The sequence below is a fragment of the Schistocerca cancellata genome, chromosome 3 (assembly GCF_023864275.1).
Source record: "Schistocerca cancellata isolate TAMUIC-IGC-003103 chromosome 3, iqSchCanc2.1, whole genome shotgun sequence".
In the NCBI taxonomy this organism is placed as follows: Eukaryota; Metazoa; Arthropoda; class Insecta; order Orthoptera; family Acrididae; genus Schistocerca; species Schistocerca cancellata.
This window is the reverse complement of record NC_064628.1, coordinates 393511136-393536098: the sequence shown is the minus strand read 5'-3', so window position 1 is coordinate 393536098 and position 24963 is coordinate 393511136. Positions and strand designations below refer to the sequence as shown.

Sequence of the window (24963 nt, the reverse complement as noted above, 5' to 3'; positions counted from 1 at the left end):
TAATAGTTTGCATAAACATTTGGAGATGAGAAAGCTATCCACAAGATGGGTTCCGTGATTGCTCACACTTGACCAAAAATGGAATCGTGTGAAGTGTTGCGAGGATGGTTTGCAGCTGTTCAGGAAGAATGCGCAGGACTTTAAGCATTGTTTTGTCACTGTGGATGAAACATGGATACATTACTATACTCCTGAGACCAAAGAACGATCTAAACAGTGGGTTACAAAGGGAGAATCTGCATAAAAAAAGGTGAAGACCATTCCTTCGGCCGGAAAGGTCATGGCGACTGTCATTTGGGATTCGTAGGTGATAATCCTCATCGAATATCTGGAAAAGGGTAAAACTATTACAGGTGCATATTATTCATCGTTACTGGACCATTTGAAAACCGAGCTGTAAGAAGATCGACAGCGATTGGACCGCAAAAAAGTCCTTTTCCATCACGACACTGCACCAGCACACACCTCAGCAGCAGTGGTCGCAAAATTAAGGGAAATAGGATTCCAACTCATTTCACAGCCCCCCTATTCTCCAGACTTGGCTTCCTTGGACTACTATTTGTTCCCCAATTTGAAGAAATGGCTGGCAGGACAAAGATTTTATTCAAACGAGGAGGTGATTGCAGCAACTAATAGGTATTTTGCAGACTTGGGCAATTCCTATTATTTGGAAGGAATCAACAAATTAGACCAGCGTTGAATGAAGTGTATAAGTCTAAAAGGAGACTATGTCGAAAAATTAAAAAGGTTTACCCCAAACACGTAAGTAGTTTTTAGTTTTGCGTGGACTTTTCAAACACCCCTCTTAAAAATTTTGAGAATTTTTGATCTCCTTAATGGTGCTTCCCAGTTGTGATGTTAGCATTCATTAGTACACCAAAAATTGTTTATATTCCTGTCAACTTTAAAAAATACTGCAGATGAATTTATTGGAACCCATTTGCAGTGTACCTCACCAAGAACCAAAAGCATTGAATTGTAATGGACAACTAAATCGATATCAGCCTGGGGGATAGTTTTGTAATATCCAGGTGAATATTTCCATTTGATGTTGTTTTGTATTCTTTAACATCTCCAGAAATGTAAAATGTAACTTTTTACAAATTTTCACACAGAGTGGTACTAAAATCTTCAATAAAGCTGACTCATGTTTACAGCTATGACAGCAATAAAAAAGCTGGAACAAAATGAGCACAACTGAGCTGTGGTGGCCTCTGCTGCTGGCTTATTTCTGTCGTACAGTAACTGAAGTGTTTTGCATGCATTGTTAGTCCTTAAACGTGATTAATCTTACAATTAACAAATATACTTTTACTTAAGTTCAAGTATTGAAGAAAAAGTTAAATGACAAATGTAAATTCTGTTTACATGCTTTAAATCATGGTTGAATACGATTTTCTGTATTAAATTTTATCCATTATATAGTGTTAACATTTAGTTTAAAAAGAGTAATTTTATTTTTTTATTACAAAATAAATTTTGAGCTTACATTTATACTGACTCTTGACTTAACATTGAACATTATTCATCTATCATTTCTGGGGTAATCAACTTAGAAAAGTGATTTCAGGAACTGATGACATGCTGATTTTCATGGAATGTTCTACAAAAGTAAATTAACGTAAAGTAATCAACTGAAAACAAGCCTAATTGACCATAAAGTAATTATAAACTCATATTCAAGTGGAATTAAGACTGAACATGTTAGCAGTTATCTACAAAATACGTGTTCTATCTGCACCCAGCGTATCAAGATGACCATCTGTCCTGGCATGGATAATTTCATAATATCATTTCCTCGTCTGCCACATTACACTGTCTATGGCTGAGTAGTTAAATTGTCACCTTGTGATTTGCTTGTTTCATATAGGGGGAAGTCCTACTTTGCTGTCTGAGAGTCAAGGAGGAGCTGGTACAGGCTGTAGCTTAAACCTCAAAGTGAAGATGGAAAAGAAGGAATCTGTATTCTTATATTTAGTTGTGATAGATGAAGAAGTTAGAATAGATACCAGTGACTGTATACATAGGGTAAGTTGGAAGTCAGGTGGTTTGAGGTCTAGAGTGGTTAAAATATATTTGTGTTAGTCAGCTGGCATCGGTGAGGAAATAAGGAAGGGGATGCAGCTTTGGAACTAGGTGTAGAGTTTACCATCATCTACAGCAGCTGTAGTCAACTTGTTCCCTAGCACCATCTAGTGGGCATTCCAGCTTTCGTGGTGGGTGGTAGGCAGTAGGGGTTTTGAAAACATTTCAGTAGGTTTTCATAAAAAATTATTATTATATGCTTTAGCTTGCTGTAACTCTACCTTATAACCTTTGCTAAGTAAAGTGGTAGCTGGAATTCCCACTAGTGAGCAATAAGGACCAGGTTGAATACATCTACATCTACATGACTACTCTGCAATTCACATTTAAGTGCTTGGCAGAGGGTTCGTCGAACCACAATCATACTATCTCTCTACCATTCCACTCCCAAACAGCGCGTGGGAAAAACGAACACCTAAACCTTTCTGTTCGAGCTCTGATTTCTCTTATTTTATTTTGATGATCATTCCTACCTATGTAGGTTGGGCTCAACAAAATATTTTCGCATTCGAAAGAGAAAGTTGGTGACTGAAATTTCGTAAATAGATCTCGCCGCGATGAAAAACATCTTTGCTGTAATGACTTCCATCCCAATTTGCGTATCATATCTGCCACACTCTCTCCCCTACTATGTGATAATACAAAACGAGCTGCCCTTTTTTGCACCCTTTCGATGTCCTTCGTCAATCCCACCTGGTAATGATCCCACACCGCGCAGCAATATTCTAACAGAGGACGAACGAGTGTAGTGTAAGCTGTCTCTTTAGTGGACTTGTTGCATCTTCTAAGTGTCCTGCCAATGAAACGCAACCTTTGGCTCGCCTTCCCCACAATATTATCTATGTGGTCTTTCCAACTGAAGTTGTTCGTAATTTTAACACCCAGGTACTTAGTTGAATTGACAGCCTTGAGAATTGTACTATTTATCGAGTAATCGAATTCCAACGGATTTCTTTTGGAACTCATGTGGATCACCTCACACTTCTCGTTATTTAGCATCAACTGCCACCTGCCACACCATACAGCAATCTTTTCTAAATCGCTTTGCAACTGATACTGGTCTTTGGATGACCTTACTAGACGGTAAATTACAGCATCATCTGTGAACAACCTAAGAGAACTGCTCAGATTGTCACCCAGGTCATTTATATAGATCAGGAACAGCAGAGGTCCCAGGACGCTTCCCTGGGGAACACCTGATATCACTTCAGTTTTACTCAATGATTTGCCATCTATTATTACGAACTGCGACCTTCCTGACAGGTAATCACGAATCCAGTCGCACAACTGAGACGATACCCCATAGGCCCGCAGCTTGATTAGAAGTTTTCCGGAAATCTAGAAATACGGAATCAACTTGAGATCCCCTGTCCATAGTGGCCATTACTTTGTGCGAATAAAGAGCTAGCTGCGTTGCACAAGAACGATGTTTTCTGAAACCATGCTGATTACGTATCAATAGATCGTTCCCTTCGAGGTGATTCATAATGTTTGAATACAGTATATGCTCCAAAACCCTACTGCAGACCGACGTCAATGATATAGGTCTGTAGTTAGATGGATTACTCCTACTACCCTTCTTAAACACTGGTGCGACCTGCGCAATTTTCCAATCTGTAGGTACAGATCTATCGGTGAGTGAGCGGTTGTATATGAGTGCTAAGTAGGGAGCTATTGTATCAGCGTAATCTGAAAGGAACCTAATCGGTATACAATCTGGACCTGAAGACTTGCCCGTATCAAGCGATTTGAGTTGCTTCGCAAACCCTAAGGTATCTACTTCTAAGAAACTCACGCTAGTAGCTGTTCGTGTTTCAAATTCTGGAATATTCCATTCATCTTCCCTGGTGAAGGAATTTCGGAAAACTGCGTTCAATAACTCCGCTTTAGCGGCACAGTCGTTGGTAACAGTACCATCGGCACTGCGCAGCGAAGGTATTGACTGCGTCTTGCCGCTTGTGTAATTTACATACGACCAGAATTTCTTCGGATTTTCTACCAAATTTCGAGACAATGTTTCGTTGTGGAACCTATTAAAGGCATCTCGCATTGAAGTCCGTGCCAAATTTCGCGCGTCTGTAAATTTTAGCCAATCATCGGGATTTCGCGTTCTTCTGAACTTCGCATGTTTTTTCTGTTGCCTCTGCAACAGCGTTTGGACCTGTTTTGTGTACCACGGGGGATCAGTTCCATCTCTTACCAATTTATGAGGTATGAATCTCTCAATTGCTGTTGCTACTATACCTTTGAATTTGAGCCACATCTCGTCTACATTTGCATGGTCAGTTCGGAAGGAATGGAGATTGTCTCTTAGGAAGGCTTCTATTGACACTTTATCCGCTTTTTTAAATAAAATTATTTTGCGTTTGTTTCTGGTGGATTTGGAAGAAATGGTATTGAGCCTAGCTACAACGACCTTGTGATCACTAATCCCTGTATCAGTCATGATGCTCTCTATCAGCTCTGGATTGTTTGTGGCTAAGAGGTCAAGTGTGTTTTCGCAACCATTTACAATTCGCGTGGGTTCGTGGACTAACTGCACGAAATAATTTTCGGAGAAAGCATTTAGGACAATCTCGGAAGATGTTTTCTGCCTACCACCGGTTTTGAACAAGTATTTTTGCCAACATATCGAGGGAAGGCTGAAGTCCCCACCAACTATAACCGTATGACTGGGGTATTTATTTGTTACGAGACTCAAATTTTCTCTTAACTGTTCAGCAACTATATCATCGGAGTCTGGGGGTTGGTAGAAGGAGCCAATTATTAACTTAGTTCGGCTGTTAAGTATAACCTCCACCCATACCAATTTGCACGGAGTATCTACTTCGACTTCACCACAAGATAAACCACTACTGACAGACACAAACACTCCACCACCAATTCTGCCTAATCTATCTTTCCTGAACACCGTCTGAGACTTCGTAAAAATTTCTGCAGAACTTATTTCAGGCTTTAGTCAGCTTTCTGTACCTATAACGATTTCAGCTTCTGTGCTTTCTGTTAGCGCTTGAAGCTCAGGGACTTTCCCAGCACAACTACAACAATTTACAACTACAATTCCGACTGTTCCTTGATCGAAGCACGTCCTGTATTTGCCATGCACTCTTTGAGATTGCAGCCCACCCCGTACTTTCCCGAGGCCTTCTAACCTAAAAAACCACCCAGTCCACGCCACACAGCCTCTGTTACCCGTGTAGCCGCCATCTGAGTGTAGTGAACTCCTGACCTATTCAGCAGAACCCGAAACCCCACCACCCTATGGCACAAGTCAAGGAATCTGCAGCCAACACGGTCGCAAAACCGTCTGAGCTTCTGATTCAGACCCTCCACCCAGCTCTGCACCAAAGGTCCGCAGTCGGTTCTGTCAACGATGCTGCAGATGGTGAGCTCTGCCTTCATCTGTTCTAGGTGATGGGCTATTTCTCAAAGTTACACCCCTACTTTGCAAAACACCATTACTGTATAACTGGTGGGCAGTCCTTACGGAGGTACAAAAATGGGTGGGAAGTAAACATGGTTGACCACTCATGTTCTAGAACTTAGCTATTTCATACAACATGCATTTGTGGTCAGTCTCTTGTCCTCATACACTATGCTGCAGACTTGAAACAAATCGGCATAAAAGTCTAACACGACTTTGTACAGCACAGCATGTTAGGATAACTGACGTTACGTGTTGGCATTGTTGTATCTGACGTATATACTACACTGCCCAGAGACACCCCCCCCCCCCCCCCCTCCCCTCTCCTGATGGAAATTCAGAGGTTTTTAGTTTGCTTATGATGGCACATTTGACAAGACTTGTGATATTCTTACTTGCTTACTGACCTGTGATAAATCTTGGGTACATCTTTGACTGGTGATGAGATAGTGGATACCTGTACTAGCTGTAATATTACCTTATTGGAAGACACCACAGCTCTCGGCATACTCTTCTTAATGTACACTGATGGAAGATTATGATGGCAATTGCTTTCCCAAGTACTTAAATCTAATGAAAGGAGTTTGTACAAATAGAAGACAAATGACTTGAAAGTAAGTATTCTATGTAAACAGTTACTTAATATGACCAATTGAATATTCCCTAATTGTTTTGATGTGGCCTTTTAAACTGGTACACTAGTGGAAACCATTACAGTGGGTTGTGAGTTGTCAGTTACCAGAGCAAAGGTTATTGAAAAGAGAGCTCAGGACAGTACAGTTCCAAAAGAGTGTTCTTACACTTACACCAGTGTCACAGGGTGTACTGTTCATTCCCATGGAGTGTCCTAACAGAAGAGAAACTACTGTCCAGCTTGTACCCCTGTGCCTTGGGGCCTCCAGAAAAGCTTTGAAAATGCTAAACATGCCTTCAAATAGCTATTTTGAGTCTTTGTTCACTCTGCCAGCCCTTAACTTTTGTACTATGAGGCTTGGTCAATAAATGCATGCATTAACAATCTCCACTTTAATGACTAAAAATGATTCTCTCTATGATTCTCTCTGTGAGCATACCAATTAAAATTTACAGTAAGCCACAAATTTTAATAATCTTAGAAGAAGTTAATTTTATCTATGTTTATGGAGGTTTTTGAGATCTGCGACTGTATTTTAAATTTATGAAATACCACCTTTAACTGCTTCGGTTGCTTTTTATTAATATTTATTAGTATGACAGTTATAGGTACATGTAACTGTGATGCACCAAAGATGGCAGCATGCTGCCAAAACACATTGTGCTAATAAATGTTAGCAAAAAGTGACTGAAGTGGTGAGAATTATTTCATAAAATTAGGTACAAGTTGCAGATATTAAAAGTGTGATGCGACTGATAGAGTATAGAGTAATGAGGCAAATACTTAAGGATTGTCTAAGGTTGCACCTGTGTCTGGAAAACAAACAACACAATGAGTATGTGGAGCCTTGATGGGATGAAAGATTTCCACACCACTAGACACAATGAAGTGTCACTCACAAAGTAGCATTAATTGAAGTGTATTATGGTTTAATGGGTGAACTTTCCAAGAGTGGTTCTTTGAGACTTCTGTACTGGAATACACATGAGATGCGATGTACGAGATGTATTGGTTAATGCATTCCAGTAACAAACTCTTGAATGGAGATTTATGGGTCTGTGGGCTTTGCAGTATTGAATATTTGGCTTCATCCGTTGCCTCAAGATGTTATTTATCAACAGTATGGAGGGGTATACATTTGGCAGCCCATGCTTCCAACTGTATGATGACTTGTGAACGAGTGCTGCTGTTAACGGTAGTGTAATAGTTTGTAGTTCCGGCAATCGCCACACAAGCATTGTATTGCCTTGTTTTGTTTTTTCAGATGACAGTCGCCAGATAGTCAGTGTTTTGTTCTTAGTTGCACCTAGTTACCCGAATAAACATGGCTGGCGCAAGGCTTACATTCGATGAAAGGAAGTCAGTTTTTAAGTACGAAAACATTAATGAGGTTCAATGGCAATGGTGAAATGAGTGTCAAACAGAGCCACAAACACGTTTAACGATTCGTCGCATTCGAGAGAAATTGGAAGCCGAAGGCTTTGTTAAAGATGTTGCGACCGAACCGCTGAATCTTTCCATCAGTAAATGGGGTATGTTCTCCACTGACTCGGTTGTTTTAACCCCCTCCACTGACGGAATGACCCACTTCCCAATTCCGTATGTATAAAACCAATACGGACTTGTAGCTGTCACGCCTTTGCGCTTACTGCTACGTATTTTAACTGTAAATAGCTCAGTCCCAATGGTAAGAGGCAGTAGTGAATTCACGTAGTTAATATTTGAATCCAGCACAGCTGCCACAAGCTCAGCTCACTTTTACTCCACTCCTACCCTCGCCATTGCACCACATTAACTAGGTGCTACGTGGACCTTGCTAAATTCACTTGCGTATACATTTTTGACCGTTACTCGCCAGTATTTACCTAATGAATAGTACACTCCTAACCGGACTATTTCCCTAAGAGCTGTGATGATTGAACGGGTTCGATCCACGGCCTACAGTGCCCTACAGTTCACACGGTAACACTGCCTACCTGACCCACTTAACTTGGTAGTGAGCTTATGTATCCAATCACCACTGCTAGCAGCAGTGGATAATCCTATCAGCACGACGAGAGCAGCAGACTTACCGTCAAATCCTCCTGAAAATACTTATAACTACGGTCGCCAGCTCTGAAGGAGCAAAAGAATAAATCAATTTTTGGGCTCGTTTCAAAGTGAAATGGCTTGAGTTGAATTTAAACTTAATTCTGAATATTACTATTTCTGATCATTCTAGATGATTCTACAAAGCAAATACTCTCTCAATTTCTGTGATGTGGCTTGGTAATTACTACCAAGACAGGTTATGCAACTTCGGTTAACAAAATTCTATCGTTCAACTTATTTAATGATTTTGGATATTACTCTTTGGACAATTGATACAGAATCAGTTAAGTGACTTTACTTGAAAGGTTGCTCAGAAAAATTTAAGTAACTGTAAATAGGCGACTCATTCTGGTGTGACCATTGCTCTTTTCAACATTCTTATACGCTAAAGTATTCTACAACCAAAAGAATTGTAAATGAAAGAGGCGATGGTGGCCTCAGTCTGATTTCACTATACTATGTTTGAGGTTACTACACTTTACAATGAACAACATGCGTCGTAATTTTACTCATTACTATATTCTGTCCTCTGCACTTGCATAAAAGAAAACTGGTATTCTCCTTTTACATGTATACAAAGTTCGACTTAACAATTGCAAGCAGTCTTGCCTTGGGTAGACGTGTCGGTGCTGGTGGTGAGATGCACTGGTTAACGCAGCTCTTCACGCCTCATGCCCTTAATGGCGGCTGGAACTACGAGCTGTAGCACTCGTATAAGCTACTGCATGTCCGCCATAAATTCTGGGCGCAGGAACTCTTACAATCAGCCCCAGTGGCATAGAGGCGGCTTCGACAACCATTCGTCGCGTTCTACTCCACAAACGGCGACGATATTCGCCTCTTCGCTGTTGCACAATCACTTTTGCGTGAGCACAGTTACGCACGTCCGATCACGTCAACACTCCCCAGGTCATTCCATTGTTCAGTCCCTGTGTCTCCAGCTACCTCTAGCTACGCTCGTATCACCAAGAGTGGGGGCGTTCCCCTACCACCTTTTTACCGAAATCATTTAGTATTTAAGAATATTTATATTTACTACCCTGGAGTCCATACCAGTCATAATAATTTACTACTAGTGTTTTACAACATTAAATTATACAGTAATAACTTATAATTACCAAGAAAAAGAATACATTTGACTCTGAGAGCTTAGTGCTTTGTCTGACAGCGCTAATTCCCAGTTTCGCCAATAGATGGCATCAGGGTGCACTCCCTGACAGTCTCACACAAGCGCGCCCGTTTCCGACGCGCGGGCTCCAAATTACTGTCAGCCCACCCTCATTTCAGTTCCGTTACACATGCCCCACTTCTTATTGAAGTATCTTACAGTGATAATTCAATAAGAAGTCTCTCCTATAATGAATCTGAAATGTTCGATAAGCTTTTTACCAAGGGTTTTCCCTTTCTTACTGATACACCTCGATACTTATATTACATATTTAAAATTAAACACCAATTCTTTCTCTCTTCCCTGCTAAACATTACATAAATGATTTACATATATTCTTTCCAATTTTCTTACTTCTAAACACAGTACACTTTAAACATCTTTTTTTTTTTTTTTTTTTTTTTTTTTTACAAAGTTTTAAATACACTTCTTTTATCTCAGGCAAGTAAAACACACGTTATGCGCCTATTACTTTGTAGCCCGTCCTTTTCACTTTACCTTCTCACTTTTCTACCTCTTCCACAACACTTATTTACACATCTATTTGGCGAAACTTAGAAGCTCAGTCTTTCCCAGTCCGTTTAGTCTCTACTTAAACTAGAAGTTTCATTAGAATACTGCAATATATTTTAGTGAGCATTTTCCTTTCACATAGAACAAAGGAAACACAACTATTTACATATTGGTTTACTTTAATATTTATTCATATATTTCTTTTCAATCTGGTAGTATTCGTGGTTCATACCTTTTGAGATCCACTATGTTTCTTACTCCCAGGCGTTTGCCTGTTAATGGGTACTCTAAATAATAAGCATTCACATTGGGTATGGACACTATTTTAAATGGTCCATTATATATATATTTAAATTTGCTGATCTCGTTATTAATTTCACTTGACTTTTCATGTGTTTTTACAAGAACGTAATCACCTATTTTGAATTTGGGATTCCTTACTTTTTCGTCGTGACGACGAATTCTCGCATCTGCTTGTTTTCTCATCTTGTCTTTTACTAAGTTCTTTTTACTATCATAATCTAATTCAACTCTATTTGGAAATTCTAGTAGGTCTTCTACTAGACTTTTACTTCTTGTCTTTTTCAGGATTTCTTCTGGAGTAAATCCAGTGCTCTCGTTTGTTAATGAATTCATGATTTCTTCGAATTCACTCACATACATGCCCCACTTCTTGTGGTTACTATGGCAGTACGTCCTAAATAACCGACCTATCTCACGCATATATCTTTCTGCCGGATTGCTTGATGGGTTATAAGCTGAGATATGTACCACTTCTACCTGTTTCTCAGTTATCCCATCCTTCCACATTTTTGAGCAAAACTGAACACCATTATCTGATAGTATTCTCTTTGGCTTCCCTACTTTCACAAAATAATCACACACCATTTTATCATACACAGCTCTGGCAGTAGCTTTTCTCAAGGGATATAGCTTTATATACTTTGAGAAAAGTTCAACTGCTACAAATATGTACACAAAACCCCCCCATGGTTTTCGGTAATGGTCCAAAGATATCTACTGCTACTATTTCTAATACTTCATCAGGTTTTATTGATTGCATGGGCCCTTGATTAGTTGCATTTGTTACTTTCGCCTTTTGGCATAGATCGCAAGATCTTATCCTCTGTGCTACCCTTCGTGCCATGTTGTTAAAGGTAATGCATTCATCTAACTTATCGGTACACTTCCGTGCACCACAATGGCCATATGCCAAGTGAACATAATCTATCAGCACTTCAGTGTGTTGTTCCGGCCAACATACTCTCCACTTCCCTGGATTATTTAATCTTTGAAGATACAGTACACCTTTATGTATTTTATATGAAGCCCTTATGTTAGTTGCATCCGGATTGTCAAACTTGACCTTTACCGACTTGAGTGCATCATCATCACTTTGATATCTTCGCATATTCCGACATATTTCCCTAATTTTTTCTCTTCCTTCCGCTTTTTTGAAGTAATTCACCTCAAAAACATCTTCCATATTCTTTACACTTTCTAGTGTCTCACATCCTTCCGGTAATCTCGACAAAGCATCCGGTACTGCATGTTCTTTCCCTTTAACATACTTGATCTCTATGTCAAATTGTTGTAAAAACAGCGCCCATCTGGTCAACCTGTTATGTAACAATCTGCAGTCCTTCAAAAATATTAAAGCTTTGTGGTCTGTATGGACCACAGTCTTATGTCCCCATAAGAAAAGTTGAAATTTCCTAAAACCCCATACTATAGCTAAAGCCTCCTTCTCTGAAACTGTATAGTTTCTTTCGTACTTAGACATGGTTCTACTTGCAAATGCTATTTGTCTATGAGTTTTTTCCCCATCTATCATTACCTCCTGAAATATGGATACTCCCAATCCATAATCTGAACTATCTGTTGCCATGTGGAATGGTTCACACAGGTCAGGGTGCCATAACTTTATGTTTTTAGCCAAATTGTCTTTTAGCCGGTTGAATGCTGTTTCACATTCCTCAGTCCATATATACACACTGTTCTTCTTAAGTAGGTTGTTCAGATGTGGGCTATTGAACACCTGATCATCCACATACTTACGATAAAAGGAACAAAGTCCTATAAATGACTTTAGTTGTTTTTTATTCTTGGGAGCCGGACAATTTCTTATTGCTTTGACTTTATTGGGATCCTTTTCAATTCCCTCTGGTGTTACTATGTGACCTAAAAACTTTATTTCTTTCTTCACAAACTCGCATTTTTTCAGGTTCAGGGTCATTCCTCCTTTAATTAAAGCTTTGAACACCCTGTCGCATAACTCCATGTGCTCTTCCCATGTCCTTGTAGCAATTAACAGATCATCTACATAAACCGTGATTAGCGAACTAAGTTCACTCCCTAAAATTTTGTCTAAAGCCCGAATGAACACTGAAACGGAAGTATTTAGGCCAAATGGTACCACTGTGTAATGGTAGTATTTGCCATTGAATAAAAATGCCGTGTACTTCCTAGACTCCTCACTTAATGGGATTTGCCAGTATCCTGCCGTTAGGTCTAAACTAGTCATGTACTTTACACCATTAAACTTCTGCAATAAATTATCTATGTTCTCTGGACGATCCAACTCCCTCTTCACTACTTTATTCAGAGTACGAGCATCTATCACTATTCGTACACTTCCATCCTTCTTACCTACTATCACCAATGGGTTATTATATGGGCTAGAACTCCGTTCAATGACCCCACATGAAACCATTTTATCTATTTCTTTTTGAACTGCTTCTTTCTTAGACAAGGGTACATTATATGGTGGTTTAAAGAAAGGTTCATGCTCCTCTACCTCCATGCAGTACTCATAATTTATCACTCGTCCCGGTTTGTCCGAAAATACCTCCTGATTTTCTTTCAGAATTTGCCATAGATCCTCCCTTTGGGCATCAGATAGTCCTTCCGTTTTATCCACTACATTTCGAAGGAGTGTCTCCTTATTTCCATCTTCAACTATCTGCCTCACCAGAAACCAATCGAATTTTTGACCTATTCCTGAATCATGATCATTTCTAAATTCTACCCATCTCAGCTGGTTCTCTTCCATTACTCTAGATGATTAAAATGGTATTTCTAATACCGCACTATCAACTTTACAAACTATTATCCCTTTGTCACAATATATAATTACTTTTTGTTTTATTAACCAGTCAATGCCTAAAACGATCTCGGCACTGAGCTCTGGAACTACTAAAAATGCATTAGAAAATAGCTTGTTTTTTATCTTAAATTCCATCATCACTTGATGTTTAACAGGTTTACTACATTTCCCTGTCACCCCTATCACTTTAACACCTGTTACTGGCATCATGACTACTCCTCGTTGCTCTTTGATCATCTCAAAAAATGCGTGCGAAATAGCACTTATTTGAGCACCCGTATCCAACAATACATATAAATCGTACCCACATACATTAATAGGTAGGATTGTTTGCATCCTATTGTCCTCTTTCATACTTTGTTTATCTTCCCATGATAAATCCTTTTCCACCGCCAAGTCTTGCCATATTATTTTTCCGGTTTTTATACTGACCATTCCATCCGGAGGTTTCTTTCTCCTTTTCATCCTAAATTCTTTCACCACTTTTTCCAATAGTCCTTCGTCTAGGCTCTTTAATGCCATCGCGTTCTCATTCGAATCTGTCATGCCTGAACTCTCGGTTGCGGAATCGGAAACTTCCTCTATTTCTTTTTCTCCCTGGATGCTTTCTGATGATTTTGACGATAATTCCTCCTCCTTAGAAATATGACCTTCTTCGGGTTCAAATAATTCTCGCAAATTATAATCCATTTCAATACTTTCCCTTTGTTGGATAGTGCATTCGCCACTCTTACTTTCATTATTTTCCCCTACTAATGGAATTCCAGTCTCACTCAACTCATTTGCTTCAGTACTACAGGGATCACAACACTCTTTCTCTTGGTTAGATACACTTTCTCTAATTTCTTTAAAAGAATCTTCATCACAGTCATGTACTCTTGCTGTCACTAGGTACACATCATAATCAGTATGGCTCTCTAACACTGTCATATTCGGGTCCAAATTAATCACTTGAGTGGAAGATCTTTCTAATTGTGCTGGCTGGCTTTTGAATTGATGTATATATTCTGCATACGAGGCAATTTCTGAATCGGCATGCATCTCTGCACTATGCCCCTTTTTCTTATCCACCCTTTCCTCTTTAATTACTTCTCGATGCGATTCGTCGACTATTCGTACGAACCTTTTACCATAAGTCACATCACTCCTCCCTTGCCCCTGCCTCTCTGCACAGTTGCCATCCCTACCGACAAACAACGCCTTCTCTGACTCTTCCTTCATCAATTCGTCACTCTGACCGCGAATTGTACTTATTTCATTCACGTGAGCCTTCACATCCGACCGATATTCTTTTCCTACTTCATTTCCCTTAATAATTCCTCCCTGCTCCCTCTCCTCTGTTTGTATCCCTGCAATATACTTCGCAAAGTATCGTTTATGTAACTGCTCTTCAGGCGAACGACGCACTATCCTACTATAGTACTCACTACTCTGATCTTCCCTATATTTGGGCCATTTCTTTCTTTCCGCGCGCGTTAGGCCCTTGACCTGCGCGGTATTTAGTTTTCCTGATTTTGATAATGCATCCTGTTTCCCTGATAGTGTCCTCTCCCTCGCTGAGAGTTACCTTCTTGACCTCTTACTCTCATCATGTTAATTTGCGGTTCATTCCTACCACCTTTTACTATTCCATTCTGATTTCTGAAACCTCGAAACTCTCTAGTTTCACGCCACCTATCTTCATTCTCGATTTTTTCTAAAAATTCATCGAATGTTCGATGAGTGCCTCCTACATAACGCTTTGAATCGTCAGGTAGCTTTTTCCACAACTCCCACACTATCTCCGATTCTGATCTACGATCTTTAAGATACTCCAAACGCTTGAACCATCCTTCACAGTATTCTTTCACGAGCCCACGCCCATGTTCTGGCATTCTGGCGACAACGAATTCTCTCCACAACCTATCTCTTTGTTGTGTGCTCCAGAATTCCTCAAGGAACTTTTCTTTGAAGTCTGTAAACTTCAAATTGTCGATATCCAAATTCAATCCCCAACGTTTAGCATGACCTGCTAAAGCGTCTATTACTAAATTAATTTTTTCTTTATCCGACATGTCTGTTGGTAAGACACGTTCACAATTTTTTATAAAATCCATTGGATGCCATCCACCTTGTTTCTTTTGAGGATCGTATTTTTCCTCCCTACTCAGTATTTCCCATTTTTGCATTACCAATGGGATACCACTAAAATTAAGAAACGTCTGATTCTGAACTTGCTGACTTAATAATTTTATCTCATTACGCAGTGTATTTTCCTGCTCCTGCACACATGCATCAAAACTCAACATGGTATTGCGCAGTGTTTCAATATCAGCTGCCGTTTCTTTAACAATCTCTTTCTTTAGAACTGGTACTATCACCTGTAATTTACTTTCAATTATCGGTTCTAATTTTTCACTAACCAAAGGTTCCACTGATTTCTCTATTCTCTGAATTTCGGTATCAAATCTTTTCTCTATTTCTGTGACTTTTCTCTGAACATTTGTTATTTCAGCCCTAATGCTATTTACTGATTTGTTTACCTCTGTGATACGTTGGCTTTGCGTATACAAAATATCTAAATTGGCTTTTATTTTACCAGACAGGTTTTCATCCAATTGGGATATATGACTAGCCATTTCTGCTTTCAAACTAGCATTCCCTTCTTGAATTTGCGCCATCATCCTATTTAACAAACTTGTTAATTCCATATCCTCTCCCTTGTGACTTGCATCCACAGATACATTGGGTTCACTTTTCACTACCTTTGGTTTCACTTCCCGTTCCTCCTGTCTTATGGGTGTGGATTCATCTATAAGATTTTCCAACCCTACAACAGTATCTATGGTCCCTAATTCTGGGTCTGACATTGTAATGTTTTCGTCTTGCTTGTTACTATTCGACTCCATCTTATGCTGCTGTATTTCGTGCCTAATAGAAATGTTTATTAAACCAAGTATTACTTGTTTAACTCCTCCTATTGGACTTTCTTTTGCTGCTTTGCAGGTTGTCGTCTTGAACTTACCAATTGTGGTATATTTGTCTACAACAGAATTTTAAATTTAAAATTTTCTTGAAACTACAAGTTTATATAAAACACTTTTATTGCAGCCATTATTCTACAAACTTGGTTAGTCCTGTCACGGTCGCCACATGCGACCGAACCGCTGAATCTTTCCATTAGTAAATGGGGTATGTTCTCCACTGACTCGGTTGTTTTAACCCCCTCCACTGACGGAATGACCCACTTCCCAATTCCGTATGTATAAAACCAATACGGACTTGTAGCTGTCACGCCTTTGCACTTACTGCTACGTATTTTAACTGTAAATAGCTCAGTCCCAATGGTAAGAGGCAGTAGTGAATTCACGTAGTTAATATTTGAATCCAGCACAGCTGCCACAAGCTCAGCTCACTTTTACTCCACTCCTACCCTCGCCATTGCACCACATTAACTAGGTGCTACGTGGACCTTGCTAAATTCACTTGCGTATACATTTTTGACCGTTACTCGCCAGTATTTACCTAATGAATAGTACACTCCTAACCGGACTATTTCCCTAAGAGCTGTGATGATTGAACGGGTTCGATCCACGGCCTACAGTGCCCTACAGTTCACACGGTAACACTGCCTACCTGACCCACTTAACTTGGTAGTGAGCTTATGTATCCAATCACCACTGCTAGCAGCAGTGGATAATCCTATCAGCACGACGAGAGCAGCAGACTTACCGTCAAATCCTCCTGAAAATACTTATAACTACGGTCGCCAGCTCTGAAGGAGCAAAAGAATAAATCAATTTTTGGGCTCGTTTCAAAGTGAAATGGCTTGAGTTGAATTTAAACTTAATTCTGAATATTACTATTTCTGATCATTCTAGATGATTCTACAAAGCAAATACTCTCTCAATTTCTGTGATGTGGCTTGGTAATTACTACCAAGACAGGTTATGCAACTTCGGTTAACAAAATTCTATCGTTCAACTTATTTAATGATTTTGGATATTACTCTTTGGACAATTGATACAGAATCAGTTAAGTGACTTTACTTGAAAGGTTGCTCAGAAAAATTTAAGTAACTGTAAATAGGCGACTCATTCTGGTGTGACCATTGCTCTTTTCAACATTCTTATACGCTAAAGTATTCTACAACCAAAAGAATTGTAAATGAAAGAGGCGATGGTGGCCTCAGTCTGATTTCACTATACTATGTTTGAGGTTACTACACTTTACAATGAACAACATGCGTCGTAATTTTACTCATTACTATATTCTGTCCTCTGCACTTGCATAAAAGAAAACTGGTATTCTCCTTTTACATGTATACAAAGTTCGACTTAACAATTGCAAGCAGTCTTGCCTTGGGTAGACGTGTCGGTGCTGGTGGTGAGATGCACTGGTTAACGCAGCTCTTCACGCCTCATGCCCTTAATGGCGGCTGGAACTACGAGCTGTAGCACTCGTATAAGCTACTGCATGTCCGCCATAAATTCTGGGCGCAGGAACTCTTACAATCAGCCCCAGTGGCATAGAGGCGGCTTCGACAACCATTTGTCGTGTTCTACTCCACAAACGGCGACGATATTCGCCTCTTCGCTGTTGCACAATCACTTTTGCGTGAGCACAGTTACGCACGTCCGATCACGTCAACACTCCCCAGGTCATTCCATTGTTCAGTCCCTGTGTCTCCAGCTACCTCTAGCTACACTCGTATCACCAAGAGTGGGGGCGTTCCCCTACCACCTTTTTACCGAAATCATTTAGTATTTAAGAATATTTATATTTACTACCCTGGAGTCCATACCAGTCATAATAATTTACTACTAGTGTTTTACAACATTAAATTATACAGTAATAACTTATAATTACCAAGAAAAAGAATACATTTGACTCTGAGAGCTTAGTGCTTTGTCTGACAGCGCTAATTCCCAGTTTCGCCAATAGATGGCATCAGGGTGCACTCCCTGGCAGTCTCACACAAGCGCGCCCGTTTCCGACGCGCGGGCTCCAAATTACTGTCAGCCCACCCTCATTTCAGTTCCGTTACAATGTACACAAACAATGATCTGGACTACCTGTAACAGTAAAAAGTCCAGTTAACTCACTCACCACAGAAGCCTGTGAGACTGTGCCCATGAAACTGGAGTGAGTCGCTCAAGTGTTCGGCGAATTTTGAAGAGAGCAAAGTGGAAGAGCTACATCCCACGATTGCTACACGCAATGAACGAAGACGACCCAGATCGTAGAAAGGAGTACCGCGAGTGGTTTACTAACAAGGTGCACAACGATGAAGAGTTTGCAGAGATGATTGTGTGATCTGATGAGGCATAGTTCAAACTCAATGGTACCGTTGTTGTTGTTGTTGTTGTTGTCAGTCCTGAGACTGAGTCTTCAGTCCTGAGACTGGTTTGATGCAGCTCTCCATGCTACTCTATCCTGTGCAAGCTTCGTCATCTCCCAGTACTTACTGCAACCTACATTCTTCTGAATCTGCTTAGAGTATTCATCTCTTGGTCTCCCTCTACGATTTTTACCCTCCACACTGCCCTCCAAAGCTAAATTTGTGATCCCTTGATGCCACAGAACATGTCCTACCAACAGGTCCCTTCTTCTTGTCAAGTTGTGCCACAAACTCCTCTTCTCCCCAATTCTATTCAATACCTCCTCATTAGTTATGTGATCTACCCATCTAATCTTCAGCATTCTTCTGTAGCACCACATTTTGAAAGCTTCTATTCTCTTCTTGTCCAAACTATTTATCGTCCATGTTTCACTTCCATACATGGCTACACTCCATACAAATACTTTCAGAAACGACTTCCTGACACTTAAATCTATACTCGATGTTAACAAATTTCTCTTCTTCAGAAACGCTTTCCTTGCCATTGCCAGTCTGCATTTTATATCCTTTCTACTTCGACCATCATCAATTATTTTGCTCCTCAAATAGCAAAACTCCTTTACTACTTTAAGTATCTGATTTCCTAATCTAATTCCCTCAGCATCACCCGGCTTAATTTGCCTACATTCCATAATCCTCGTTTTGCTTTTGTTGATGTCCATCTTATATCCTCCTTTCAAGACACTGTTCATTCCGTTCAACTGCTCTTCCAAGTCCTTTGCTGTCTCTGATAGAATTACAATGTCATCGGCGAACCTCAAAGTTTTTATTTCTTCTCCATGGATTTTAATACCTACTCCGAATTTTTCTTTTGTTTCCTTTACTGCTTGCTCAATATACAGATTGAATAACATCGGGGATAGGCTACAACCCTGTCTTACTCCCTTCCCAACCACTGCTTCCCTTTCATGTCCCTCGACTCTTATAACTGCCATCTGCTTTCTGTACAAATTGTAAATAGCCTTTCGCTCCCTGTATTTTACCCCTGCCACCTTTAGAATTTGAAAGAGAGTATTCCAGTCAACATTGTCAAAAGCTTTCTCTAAGTCTACAAATGCTAGAAACGTAGGTTTGCCTTTCCTTAATCTATTTTCTAAGATAAGTCGTAGGGTCAGTATTGCCTCAAGTGTTCCAACATTTCTGCGGAATCCAAACTGATCTTCGCCAAGGTCGGCTTCTACCAGAGTTTCCATTCGTCTGTAAAGAATTCACATTAGTATTTTGCAGCTGTGGCTTATTAAACTGATAGTTCGGTAATTTTCACACCTGTCAACACCTGCTTTCTTTGGGATTGGAATTATTATATTCTTCTTGAAGTCTGAGGGTATTTCGCCTGTCTCATACATCTTGCTCACCAGATGGTAGAGTTTTGTCAGAACTGGCTCTCCCAAGGCCGTCAGTAGTTCTAATGGAATGTTGTCTACTCCCGGGGCATTGTTTTGACTCAGGTCTTTCAGTGCTCTGTCAAACTCTTCACACAGTATCGTATCTCCCATTTCATCTTCATCTACATCCTCTTCCATTTCCATGATATTGTCCTCAAGTACATCGCCGTTTTATAGACACTCTATATACTCCTTCCACCTTTCTGCTTTCCCTTCTTTGCTTAGAACTGGGTTTCCATCTGAGCTCTTGATGTTCATACAAGTGGTTCTCTTATCTCCAAAGGTCTCTTTAATTTTCCTGTAGGCAGTATCTATCTTACCCCTAGTGAGATAAGCCTCTACATCCTTACATTTGTCCTCTAGCCATCCCTGCTTAGCCATTTTGCACTTCCTGTCGATCTCATTTTTGAGACGTTTGTACTTCTTTTTGCCTGCTTCATTTACTGCATTTTTATATTTTCTCCTTTCATCAATTAAATTCAATATTTCTTCTGTTACCCAAGGGTTTCTACTAGCCCCACTCTTTTTACCTACTTGATCCTCTGCTGCCTTCACTATTTCATCCCTCAAAGCTACCCATTCTTCTTCTACTGTATTTCTTTCCCCCGTTCCTGTCAATTGTTCCCTTATGCTCTCCCTGAAACTCTGTACAACCTCTGGTTTAGTCAGTTTATCCAGGTCCCATCTCCTTAAATTCCCACCTTTAAGCAGTTTCTTCAGTTTTAATCTACAGTTCATAACCAATAGATTGTGGTCAGAGTCCACATCTGCCCCTGGAAATGTCTTACACTTTAAAACCTGGTTCCTAAATCTCTGTCTTACCATTTTATAATCTGTCTGACACCTTCTAGTATCTCCAGGATTCTTCCATGTATACAACCTTCTTTTATGATTCTTGAACCAAGTGTTAGGTATGATTAAGTTATGCTCTGTGCAAAGTTCTACCAGACGGCTTCCTCTTTCATTTCTCTCTCCCAATCCATATTCACCCACTATGTTTCCTTCTCTCCCTTTTCCTACACTCGAATTCCAGTCACCCATGACTATTAAATTTTCGTCTCCCTTCACTACCTGAATAATTTCTTTTATGTCATCATACATTTCTTCAATTTCTTCGTCATCTGCGGAGCTAGTCGGCATATAAACTTGTACTACTGTCGTAGGTGTGGGCTTCGTATCTATCTTGGCCACAATAATGCGTTCACTATGCTGTTGGTAGTAGCTTACCCACACTCCTATTTTCCTATTCATTATTAAACCTACTCCTGCATTACCCCTATTTGATTTTGTGTTTATAACCCTGTAGTCACCTGACCAGAAGTCTTGTTCCTCCTGCCACAGAACTTCACTAATTCCCACTATATCTAACTTTAACCTATCCATTTCCCTTTTTAAATTTTCTAAACTACCTGCCCGATTAAGTGATCTGACATTCCATGCTCCGATCCGTAGAACGCCAGTTTTCTTTCTCCTGATTATGACATCCTCTTGAGTAGTCCCCACCCGGAGATCCAAATGGGGGACTATTTTACCTCTGGAATATTTTACCCAAGAGGACACCACCATCATTTAACCATACAGTAAAGCTTCATGCCTTCGGAAAAAATTACGGCTGTAGTTTCCCCTTGCTTTCAGCCGTTCGCAGTACCAGCACAGCGAGGCCGTTTTGGTTAGTGTTGCAAGGCCAGATCAGTCAATCATCCAGACTGTTGCCCCTGCAACTACTGAAAAGGCCGCTGCCCCTGTTCAGGGACCACACGTTTGTCTGGCCTCTCAACAGATACCCCTACATTGTGGTTGCACCTACGGTATGGCCATCTGTATCGCTGAGGCATGCAAGCCTCCCCACCAACGGCAAGGTCCATGGTTCATGGTACCGTAAATCGCCACAATTGCATCTGCTGGGCCGCCGAAAATCCGAACGTCCATGTAGACAAAGCCGTGAACTTGCCAGGAGTAAATTGTGGTGTGGGTTGTCTTACCGGGGCTTGATTGGGCCATTCTTCTTTGACAGCAGGGGTACTGGTGAGGTGTACCTTCAGAAGCTTCAGACATCTATTTTACCTGCCATCCAAAAAGGGGGCAATATCCTAAATACTTCCAATAGACACACAAAGTAGGAGAAACTATCCTAACTTTTAAAAGGCTAGTTATTACTTTAGACAGTAGATGAATATCTCTCATGTTTCGGTCTGAGTCTTCTGACAAGCTGTTCTTCCTCCTTGTCATTTTTTGTAGTTTTTCAAGTGTTTTTAATCTTTTGATACATACATTACAGTAACTGTGCTACTCTGTTCAGGAGCCAGTGTTTTCTCAAGGGACTTTCTTGTCTAAATTGACTATATGTGTACAAATGAGTTTTGTGTCAGAATTGACTCTCCCTCAAGATATTTCCCTAGTCAGTTGATGATGTCAGTGATGGATTGATTATGCTGACTGTAGAGTTCTAAAAGCCCGAGTATAACGAAGACTGCATATGCTGAAGAACAGAGAGATGGTGACGTCATTGATAACATTGAAAGTTGACCAATTCCAATGTGCTCACTCATGCTAGAGTAATGAATTTTGTGCTTTTGGGTCTTATTAATATTTATTTAATTATTTGTTTTATTTCCGTGGTTCACTGTGAAGATTGTATGCGGATTTGATATTTTTTCTGTTAGTGTTCCACCTCAAGAGACCCCATATCAGAAAGAAAGAAATGGTTTAAGTTTTATGTTACATGGGCAAAGAAAAAGCCTACACAGTGCATAAAAAAGAAAGTAAATAGGAAAAAAATTTATTTTGTTATTTTTAATAGAAGCTGTTTCAAGAATGAAAATGTCAGTTTTGTTAAAGGAGAAAACTAGTTTTGGATGTTATTTGTCACTTGGAAAGAAAACGAGATGAAAAGGATAAAGTAAAAAAAAAAAAAAAAAAAAAAAAAAAAAAAAAAAAAAAAAAAAAAAGTGCTTTGTACTATCTTGTAAATATTATTTGATGTGTTTGTATGTGTACCTTTTCTCAAACAAGCAAATGTTGATGGTTTGGAATGTTTGAATGACAATCTCTTATTCTTCCAGTGTTCAAATGTATGGAATATTTGCCATACAGCGTTTCTCAGGAACGTCCGCTATGATTTTCACTTAGATCATTATGCACTCTATTGTCATTCTGAATGACAACAGTTTGCTGCACTGGCTGGCATTGCTTGGATTAAAATATCCGTCTATTTTATCACCAGTACTGCACAGGCTGTGTAATCATTTAAAGTGGTTGTCTAGTTTGACCCATAAAGTGCACATATTTGAGTTACAATTAAAGTGTTTGTCAAGTCATACAGTTGTAGAAACTGACAGGTTGGCCAGACTTTACAACCACAAACATGACACCAAGTAAACTGTGTTTTTTCATGTTTTCTCAGCATGGTTGAGTAATAGAGCACTTGCAACTGTTCTGCAAGTTTTGGTTTCCATTTTCTGCACAATATCTTGACATCTGACCCAGCCATCTTCTTCACATGCTGTGAGTGTTGCTGTTATGTGTACTCTCTACGTGGACTCCAGCCGGATTGTAAACTGTTGTTGGTCTCGCTCTGCTATTGACAGCAAGTGTGATTTCTGACAACCACTATGCCCTTAGGTGCTCTTCTGTTTCTCAGGGATCGCACTGATGTTCTGTAAAGCAGAAATTTGCTGAGTGTTTTCCAACTCTGGTGCATGTTAGGACCAGTGAGATAGACACACACACACACACACACACACACACACACACACACACACACACACACAAAATTCAAGCTTTCACAACCCACAGTTGCTTCATCAGAAAAGAGGGAAGGAGTGGGAAAGACGAAAGGACGTGGGTTTTAAGGGAGAGGGTTAGGAGTCATTCCAATCCTGGGAGCGGAAAGACTTACCTTAGGGGGGAAAAAAGGACAGGTATACACTCGCACATACACACGTATCCATCCACACATATACAGACAGATATGTCTGCTTGTGTCTGTATATGTGCGGATGGATGTGTGTGTGTGCACGCGAGTGTATACCTGTCCTTTTTTCCCCCTAAGGTAAGTCTTTCCGCTCCCAGGATTGGAATGACTCCTTACCCTCTCCCTTAAAACCCACATCATTTCGTCTTTCCCTTTCCTTCCCTCTTTCCTGATGAAGCAACCATGGGTTGCGAAAGCTTGAGTTTTGTGTATGTGTTTGTGTTTGTTAGTGTCTCTCTCAACATACCAACGCTTTCGTATGGTAAGTTACATCATCATTGTGTTTAGATATATTTGTCCCATGTGGAATGTTTCCCTCTATGTCATTCCAAGCATGTGAGTCAATTTTTACCCCTCTATCTACATTATTCTGTGCTTTATTAAGTTTTCAAATTTATACTGACTTTTTGATCACCTGGTACATCACCCTTGTATAGACCCTCTACAGACTCCTTCCACCTTTCTGCTTTCCCTTCTTTGCTTAGAACTGGGTTTCCACCTGAGCTGTTGATATTCATACAAGTGGTTCTCTTTTCTCCAAAGGTCTCTTTAATTTTTCTGTAGGCAGTATCTATCTTACCCCTGGTGGTATAAGTCTCTACATCCCAACATTTGTCCTCTAGCCATCCCAGCTTAGCCATTTTGCACTTCCTGTCAATCTCATTTTTGAGACGTTGGTATTCCTTTTTGCCTGCTTCACTTACTGCATTTTTATATTTTCTCCTTTCATCAGTTAACTTCAATATTTCTTCAGTTACCCAAGGATTTCTACCAGCCTTCGTCCTTTTACCTACTTGATCCTCTGCTGCCTTCACTATTTCATCTGTCAAAGCTACCCATTCTTCATCTACTGTATTTCTTTCCCCCATTCTTGTCAACCCTTCCCTAATGCTCTCCCTGAAACTCTCCACAACTTCTGGTTATGTTGGTTTATCCAGGTCCCATCTCCTTAAATTCCCACCTTTTTGCAGTTTATTCAGTTTTAATTTACAGTCCATATCTGCCCCTGGAAATGTCTTACACAATTTAAAACCTGGTTCCTGAGTCTCTGTCTTACCATTATATAATCTATCTGAGACTTTCCGGTGTCTCCAGGCTTCTTCCATGTATACAACCTTCTTTTATGATTCTTGAATCAAGTGTTAGCTATAATTAAGTTATGCTCTGTGCAAAATTCTACCAGCCGGCTTACTCTTTCATTCCT

At 40.0% G+C, this 24963-nt stretch overlaps 1 protein-coding gene across 1 annotated transcript in view; it reads left to right on the top strand.

Moving 5' to 3' along the window:
• Positions 1-24963, top strand: part of LOC126175120 (huntingtin) — a 539564-nt gene that overhangs the window by 101352 nt on the left and 413249 nt on the right. The window lies entirely within an intron of this gene.